Source organism: Spea bombifrons, chromosome 1, assembly GCF_027358695.1.
Source record: "Spea bombifrons isolate aSpeBom1 chromosome 1, aSpeBom1.2.pri, whole genome shotgun sequence".
Classification (NCBI taxonomy): domain Eukaryota; kingdom Metazoa; phylum Chordata; class Amphibia; order Anura; family Pelobatidae; genus Spea; species Spea bombifrons.
Window position 1 is genome coordinate 44349632 of NC_071087.1, and position 10072 is coordinate 44359703.

The following is a 10072-nucleotide window of genomic DNA, read 5'->3' on the forward strand; positions in this document are numbered from 1 at the left end:
AGAAGAGTCCTTCAAAACCTGAAAAAATGAGGATGCTCTCATAATTATTGGTTTGAAAAAATAAATCAATCAACGATGAGAGCCTTCTCAAAGAGCTAAAGGAAGTCATCTGAAGTGCCCCAAGGGAAATTGTCGGTTTTACCATATCAATGAAGAAAATGCACCTAACAAACCTAGAAAACACCAAAGCTGCATTTCATTGAGGCTGTTGTCTGTAAATATAATACCAAATATGATACCAAATGTGCTTAGTGAACATGGCAATGTATTACAGATGTAGGTGCAATCTTTGTTACACGGTATGTACTGTATATTAAATCAGGGGTTTCCATGACTCCACCTCAGACCTTAGTGGCTGCTAGCTAGCCTTACATGAGGTAACTTTTCTACATAACATTTTGCCTAATGTTAAAAATTGTGCCTTTTGCTACTTGAATTTACAAGTAGAATAGGAGTGTCATCACATGGGGAATATACCATTAATACAGCCGCTCTAGAAACAAAGACAGCACAATATTTATTTTATATACAACAATGGAGAAATGGAGACATTTACCTTACTGTAAACATGTTATTTATGTAAATATTAAATTGATATATTTTTATGTAATTAATTAATGTAATTATTAAAAGTGTTTAGAATGTGTCATAATGCACAAACAAGTGTGTTTTTTCACTATTTATGATAAACATTCACATACTTCGCAACATTTAATATAGCCAAAAAGGGACATTTTGTTTTAAGTGGTGTTGTTAGAGAAAAAAGACGGGGCGGGGGTTTACAAATACTTTTTGGGGTGTATTCGCTAAAAGGAGAGTTGGCGTTACAGTTTGCAGGAGAGCAGTAGTTTCAAATATAGTTTCTGCTATAGGAAGAGCTTGGCTGGCTCTGTATAATACACCTTCAAATCAGTGAGATTTCTTCAGTGTCATCACATATCGAATTAAACATTATGCAGAGCCAACTCAGCCCTTCTTGCTGGAATAAGTGGGGGAGTTTAAACCACAGCTTTCCTGCAAACTTTCTCTTTAGTGAAAGGCGAAACAGAGACCTAACCCTAATAACATCACTATAGGTATAGTGCAGTAAAGTACTGGACCTCGGGAGGTGTGATGGTGGGTTATCCATTCCCTACCCAGATCCTGGGTAGATCCAAGACTATTGGGGATAGCCTGGGACCTATAAGTGGTTAGGCTTTCCTCCTTAACTTGGCAACATGCTCTTCCTGCTTCATATAAGAACCAGGAGAGAAAAAAATGTGTGGGCTCAACTTGGGAAGCAACACACTAAAGACTAAATTTCCAAAAAAAAGCTGGTAATGAGAGTCAAAGAAAAGCACATACAGTATAGAGGAGGACAAGCTTTATTCAGATTGGCTCTTTAATGTTTTGAGCTACAACTACATTTCCAAACAGGTTAATTGATGATAATAATGGAAACAACTACTTTACTTTACAGACTTATTTGTTTATTAAACATACTCTATACACACATACACGCTTACCCCTTTAATCAATACTACATTATTATGGATGGAAGAGGTTTCAAGATTTTGTTGTTTCTTTTTCATACCAAAGTATTTCCGATAAATGACTATTTACAATAATGCTTTTTCAATGAAATATGGTTTAGAGTGGGTTTTTTCATGCGGCATTTGAATACCAGTAAACTTTAAATTTTACTAAACACATGGCTTCAAAAATACTATAAAGAAAAACATCAATGGTTTTGATTTTCTTTTAAAATGTGCCTTTAATATGAATTTCTAAAGTTTGTGGAAAGCAGTTATAAATTGCAATCATATCACACTCCCTTGAGACCATGAAATCTGGTAAATTATTTCTGTGCGACTGTATTAATATAATCTACAGTAGCACACATTGTTTGGAAATTAATATACTGCTACTGCAATGCATGTCTTCAGAAGGAATATAGCTTACAGAACTGAAATGCAGGAAACCCGCCAAGGCACAGATCTCTTTAAGCTGTGGGTATCGCTCTAATTCAAGTTGTTCTGCTGGATTACTGCCAGATTCTGTGACATAAATCATTCATACCTATTTCAAAAGTGTTTTCATGCTAACATGGATGGTTCGTTTTTACAGTACGTCCAAAAATCCAAACACCTCCATGGGTTTGCTGAGTGAAACAGGAGATGCTAGGAAATAAACCAAGAAGTTAGATTTACGAAGATTATACTGTTCAGCACCAGAAAAATATCTGCGTTGGGTGTTGTTTCTTAACAAAGTTGATAAGAAGCACTTTTGGAGACATTCTTTTTTAACTTTCAGAAAATATCAAGTGCCTCCCCCGAAATAAACATAACTTCTGTGTTTGTTAATTTTATGTTAATATGGCTTTTCAGAATGTTTAAAAAATAGACCACATTTTAAAAAGATTACAATAATAAAATGTCAAATAATTATACATTAACGTAATCATTCAACTGTGCAAAATAAAGTTCTTGTATGTATCAGGTTGAGTTAAACTCCACTTCCAATTCGTGTGCACTTGACTGCCACTGATAAATTAATTTCCCCTCTTACATGCATGAAAAAAGGTTACATTAAGATAAATAACAAAATGGGGTAACCCAGGTCTGGTCTGATGAATCACGTTTTCCTTTACATCACGTGGTCGGCCAGGTGTGTTGCTTACCTGGAGAACATATGGCACAAGGATGCACTATGGGAAGAAGGCAGGCCGGCGGAGGCAGTGTGATGCTTTGGGCATGTTCTGCTGGGTAACCTTGGGTCCTGCCATTTTTGCGGATGTTACTTGTACCACCTACCTAAGCATTGTTGCAGACCATGTACACCCTTTCGTGGACACAATATTCCTTGATGGCATTGCCCTCTTTCAGCAGGATAATACGCCCTGCTACACAGCAAAAATGGTTCAGGAGTGGTTTGAGGAACACAACAAAGAGTTCAGAGTCAGTAATACGTAAGTCGGTGGTGTCCAGGAATCAGGAGCCTGAAGGGTAGTCACACAAAGCCAGGTCATACACAGAAAAATCAGAACGCACTTGGTAGCCAGAGCAAAACACAAGGGCAATGGAATCCTGGAGGCTTATATAGGCCAGATACCACAGCACACCATCAGAGGTCTAGTGGAGTCCATGCCTCGACGGTTTAGGGCTGTTTTGGCGGCAAAAGGGAGATCTACACAATATTAGGTAGGTGGTCATAATATTACAATCGATATGTATGTATGTATGTATGTATGTATATGTATATATATATATATATATATATATATATATATATATATATATAATATAAACAAACATGCCCTGGCACCATTGGCTCCAAATGGTAAGATGATGCATTGCATACTCCATTGACTATAATTAGTCTTTTACTTCCATTACATTTAGAGGAACATAAAATGTACTACTTGAGGTTGAAATGTACACTCACTCTTCCATGCAACCAGTAGTCATTTTAGAATGTCATTAGGATGCCCCTTTCCAAGGGCCAAAGATAAGGACTTGAGGGTGTTAGTTGATCAAGTGTAGTTGGCCTCGCAATGCATATTTTATTGTTTTTTTACTTTATTTTCTGAGTTTGAGATGTTCCAACTTGCATTTATTACTCACAAGCAAGCCAAGACTGTGATGCAGTCAAATTCATGTGAATCGAGTATAGTTTAATGCAAATGTAAATGGTGATGGTAGTATGGACATTTCCAAAATGGCAATGTCCACACACTCCCTGTTTACTGAATATACCAATTATTATACAGAAATATGGGCAGAACTTAGAAGTGTCACCCTTACCCATTTTATTACACTTGTACAGTATAGCTTCTAACCTTAAATTCTTACATTATAATTTATATTAGCCTTTTACATAATAAAAACATTATTTTTGTTAAAAAAAAACACTGAGATCCAATCAACATCCAGCAGTTTGGTTCTTTTTTTGTTTTTACCCTGGCCATTGCACGATCTAGAACCGGGTCCAATCCATCTAATTAATGTTGTATAGATTAAATAAAAAATTCAAAATGTTAGAATTGCTTTCCAACTGCACAATAATTCTCTTCTGTGCATACTTAATTATGCATTATCCTTCTTGATTACTGGTTTGCCCTTTACTGTGCTGTGGAATGCATTACAAAAGCAACGATTTAGTAAAAATGGAGAGAAAATTAAAATTAATATTTTAAGATCTAAAAAAAGTGTATTGATTTCTGAATAATTATCTATAACAGCTTTATTTCCAGTAATGTATAAGTGGCTTTTCACTAACAATCACCTTAACCACCTAAATTAAGTGGGAATACAGTACAGTACAGTGCTTTAACTTGTCGATGGTTGTTTGATATTTACAAATTTTGAATGTGGAAACGTGTTTTTATCACAAACTTACAGTTGATTATTTTCTTTTTTTGCTAATACTATTAATGCAAATTAAAAAATTCATAAATTAATTTTAAATATTTAAAAAAAATACATTTCACAAATTTAAAAATTCATAAATTAATTTTATAATCTTTTTAAAAAAAACATTTATTTTTAATTTCATTTAATTAACAATGAGGTTTCACAATATATGATGATTGTAACAGTTGTACTGTGGCTTTACATAGGTGTGTAAACCTGTAACCATGGCCTATTAGACAAACACATTGACTTATTATCATACTGCAAATAATATAATATCCCAGTCTTAATACCCAAAGGGACCTAAAATTGGACTTTATTAACATTACTATAAATAATAAGCACAATGTGTTTCAGTTTGGAGTGTAATCTGAATATCACACGACTGCCTACTATGATGGAACAATATGGAACAAAATCCCATTCTCTTCTCTATGTTTAAAAATGCAAAGAAAAATATTAATTTTTTTCATGAGACCTTGTTTTGCACTTGTTTTTTGCCATGCATTTCAGTGTTTTATATATATATATATATATATATATATAAATATTACTCTTATCGTCAAATCATGTTGAGGTTCTCCTTGACATCCTAAATCTGTCCTTTTCTGGGTTATACTGGTGTGTGGCTATATGTTTGTATTTATGTATATGTCTGCATAGCTATATGTTTATAGTTTACTTCTTATGCCATATGTGTGGATCTTTATACCCACTATGTGTCCATGATTCCGTATATGCCTGTATCTCTCAACCCCTAAATGTGTGGGAGCATTGCCATCAAGTGGAAAGACATGCATTAAAGCAAAACTGCTAGGGTCCCCCCCTTCATATTATAAAAACGGTTGGGGATGAATACTTTGTATACCAGTTTGCTTTGCTACAAGGTGCAGTTTGATAGATTTTTCTAAAACTAAAAATAAATGAGCAAAATAATAACGGCGTCATTATAGATTCTTACATTGTGGCCAAGTGATGCTGGGTTGGTGAATGCAATTACACGTGAGTGGAATCATACATTATTTACAGGATTTGATCAGTTAGAAACCAAACAATGCAACATAGAAACATAGATAAGAACCATTCGGCCCACCTAGTATGCCTGTTTTTCCTGTTGTAATCATTCAAACCTTAATGAATCATTTGTCTCGTCTTAAATTCAGAATAGCCAGATGCCTATCCCATGCTTTTTTTCTCCAAATGTAAATATAATTACAAATTACTAATAGAACTTGTTTTTGAAATGACACAATATTTGTTATATTGATATTGATCTTTACATTTTTCCCAATAAAAATTAAAGTGATTTATTGTAGCTTATACCAAACAAAATTATTTGAAAGAATATATTTATTATTTTGTTTTTATTACAAATATATACCAAATTAGATGTTTCATAATTGATTTATATATATGACTTAAAAAGGCTTACAAAAAAGATTTTGACTTTTTAAAATTTTGAAATTGTGCTTGATAAAAACCCTACATTTCTTAATGTTAACATTGTATTAATTGTATCAATATAAGTAAATGTAAAGGTTAACACATATCCACAGTCCATTCTACTAATAGCATCACTTATATTAAATGATTTTATAATTGCAGAAATATATGACAAGGGTATAATTTTACACATGCCTAGGGAATCACAAAGACAATTACATTTGGATGTACTTTTCAAAAAGAGCCCTCTAAATCATTTAACTGCAACATCTAGAATGGGAACAAGGGAATGAAATTTCTTCATTAAACAGACTACATGTTCGCAGATTACTATGTGTTCGGTTACAGAATAATTGTGTAACTGGAAATTGTTTGAGATCAAACAAAGATGCTGTTGAGATCAGGGCTCTGGAGGAGGCATACCATCACTTCTTAGAGTTCTTCTAATGACTTTGGCTTTTTGTTTGGGATCATTGTCATGCTGCAGAACACATGTGGGGCCAATGAGATACCTCACTGATGGTATTGCATCATGGATAAGTATCCGTCTGTACATCTTAGCATTAAGGAGACCTCAATGACCACATTCGTGTACCACTCTTTAACCAAACTGTCCCCTTCGTCAGCCAGGTATTTTAAAATTTGACTCATCAGTCTAGAGCACCCAATGCCATTTTTCTGTACCCCAGTTCTTGTGTTTTCTTAAATAGTTGAATCACTTGGCTTTGTTTCCGTCAGATATGGCTTTTTGGCCGCACATCTTAAATGAAGACTACTTTTTGTTTTCTGTCAATGCTGAGCTGATGGCACTGCTGGACATCTCGTGAGGGGAAGTAAGCATGACATGTCTTTCATCTGCTGCACTAAGTTGCCTTGGCCTACCACTGTCTACAGTTCTCAACAAGGCCGGTTCCTTTGTGCTTTTTGAAACGAGCTTGGACAGAAAATCTGGAGATTTTTCTGATGGAGTATGACTACCTGGTATCTGGTTGCTGTGCTGAGTCTTGCCATGGTGTATGACTTTTAACATTAAACTGTTTGATGCTCCTCAACCAGTTTTATTCCTCCTGCACAACCTTTTCTTTTTTAGTTAATGATTGTGTTTCATCCTACACATTGATGATCATTAGAACCTGGTTGGTAAAATTATTTAATCATACACCTTAATATATGCCTAGCAAATCCCTTACTTTATGCAAGTGCAGATATAAGAATTGATGCTGTTTTGAATGCAAACGGGTGGTCACACAACCTATCCAGTTGATAGAATTATGCAAAGCAGAGGTGCGAAGGAGTCGTTCTGCAGCTGTAGCACCTCCAGACAGAGTTGATACAGAAGTGAAGCTCAGAGGTGGTAGTATGAGGACTTGCCTGTTGTAGAAATAAGTATTAACACTTTTACACCACATAAGACTGAATTTTTTGGAGCAGCGTCAATTAATATATTCACACTGATACAGAAGAATGAATTTAAATTACTAAGTACAAAATTGTTTAAATTGGCTTCTTAGCAACTGTAAGTACCAGTAGATACTAATTATATGTCAATGTCCAATTCATGTCATAGTCATTGCAGATGTCTTTGTTCTTCTGCATAATCTGCTTTTAAAATGGTAACATTCACAGTTACACTCCAAAGATTTCTTCAGTAGAAGAAGAGAAAAATGTAATAATTATAACAGTGGTGTAGTAAATAGATAATTATAGTCGAGGACATGTATTTTAAATTAAATCACCATGGCAAGCAACCTCCGCCGATGTGTCTCTTAGACATTCAAATAGGTGTTTGATGTCGTGGTATAGTTCATTACTACTTAACATCATCCATTACATTTATTTATAAAGTGTTTTACCAGGAAGGATGCATTGAGATTTCTCTTGTTCTCAAATATGTACTGGGTTTACAAACATTTCATTGTTACAATAGTTTACAATATGATATTAAAAATACATAGACTCCAACAGGTAAGGAAACAAGTGAAATATAATCAATCATGATTTCAGGTGCATTTTGTATTGAGATACCAGATTTTATACTGGTGGAGTATTTGATAGTGACAGGTTTGATCCCGATGGTGGGTTGTGAGTGGTTTGGCGAGCCCTTTATAAATGAGCCACCAGTCTATCTAAGGTAGCATGGCTCTACATGTTGTCTACACCTTTACTTTGGTTTCTAGATTACTATTGTGATTTTTTAACTATGTATCACACATGGCTGAAATTTATTGTTGTTTCAACATTACTACATAGAATATATATTAATTAAAGCAAACTATGAAATCATAACTCTGTTACGAATGGTACCTGTGTCATTCAAGAGTGTCCTGGTGTTAGGTGGTGGAAGCTAAGCCAGTTTAATTTAAAGTTACCAAAGTTGCTTGTGTTACAATCAGAAGACATTTTATAGACTTATGTATGTGTGTTTCTAGGAGTCCACTGGGAAGCAAGTGGCTTGCAGAAACGCAATTCAAAATTTCAAAAAATATATTTTATCTCTTTAAATTTCACTTTCTGTTCTGCCTTTTACCCAGGAGACTCCTAGAAATATAAAGTGCAAGTAATCATTTCATTCTAGTTATAGAGCTATGGGACTGAAAGATTTCTTGAACCTGCAGCAGATTCTGTTACCATTACAGCCATACCATTCTAGAGTTCTGGATCACACTCAATCATTTCTTTTTATTTATGTTAATATTATCTAAATAATATGTAGAATGTAAAAAACTAGTAATGAGCTATTCTTCTCTTTAATAGAACTGCTACACCTACTTGGCTACATTTTACAATTTAACCAAATGTGTCATTAAAAAGTACCGTATTTGCTCGATTATAAGACGACCCTGATTATAAGACGACCCCCCAAAATCAAAATATTAATTTAGGAAAAAAACAATAAGCCTGAATATAAGACTACCCTATAAGAAAATTTTTTTTACTAGTAAATATTAATTCATGTAAACTATTTTTTCATATTTAATAAAAGCTATGATTGAGAAAAATATATATTTTGTTATTTCCTTTTATTTGCCAATCTGCCCCTCCCAGTTATGCACATCTGCCCCCAGGCTTGCCTCTCTGCCCTCAGAAATGCCTTATACCCCCCTATTTGCCACTCTGCATTTCTGGAGGTATATATATATATATATATATATATATATATACACTGCTAACAGCAATCACACTCCCATCAAGCCAAGGCAGCCAGTACATGCTGGAACCTGGGGATGATAGTAGTGTGAATACAGCCTGCCTATGCCATGCTACCATAACCACCCCCCCTTACACATCCATGCTATCACACACACACTCATTCACAAACATTTAAATACTCATTCATTCCATTAATCACACATACTTGATCAAACCCCCCCACCCCCCACCCCCTTACCTCAACTGCAGATCTCCCACTCGCAGACTTCTGCAGGGGCCCGGCTGTGCGAGCAACTTCTCTGGCCCCACCCCCAGAGGAAGGAGGGGGGAGGTAGAGTTATGTGAGGACTGTGCTAGCTTCCTGTTCTCCTGCTGCTAGTAGCAGAGCCCCTTCTCGCGACCAAAGCCCAGTAAGAAGCATGGCCCCAGCAGACATTTTTTTGAGGTCTGATTTGAAGACGACCTCGATTATAAGACGAGGGGTATTTTTCAGAGCATTTGCGCTGGAAAAAACCTCGTCTTATAATCGAGCAAATACGGTAAATCCTAGTACCGCTGGATGGCCAAACCATTCCTAGATGTAATTCTTGAATTATAAAATTTTTTGTCAGATGCATATTTTTTGCAAAAGTAGACACTGGTAGGTTGTTACAATAGAATCTGCAAAAGCTTTTTAAATGTTCCTATGTTTTTATATAAATAAAAGAATGATAGGAAAAATACATTACAGATCTGTTTAACCTACTAAAGAGTTCAATTAATGTTATTCCCAAGTAGACGTCAATGACCGAAAGACAGAAAACAGAGGTCTGCAGTAGTGGAAAATATTCATATGTAGTATTAGTAGGTTACCTCAGGGATCTATACCAGTGCATGTTAGTTTTAATATTTTAATACTGCGAAATATCTTAAGGAGACCGTATGGTTTTTTTGGTGATCGCATCAAAGATGAAACGATGACATAAGCCATAGGGCATTTTGTTTACATTTAGTCAGACGAAAGGATAAATGTGTGTGCGTCTGCTAAATATAAAAAAAAAAAGGTTAAATCAATTACATCGCAAAGAATGCAGCATCATGAGGGACCC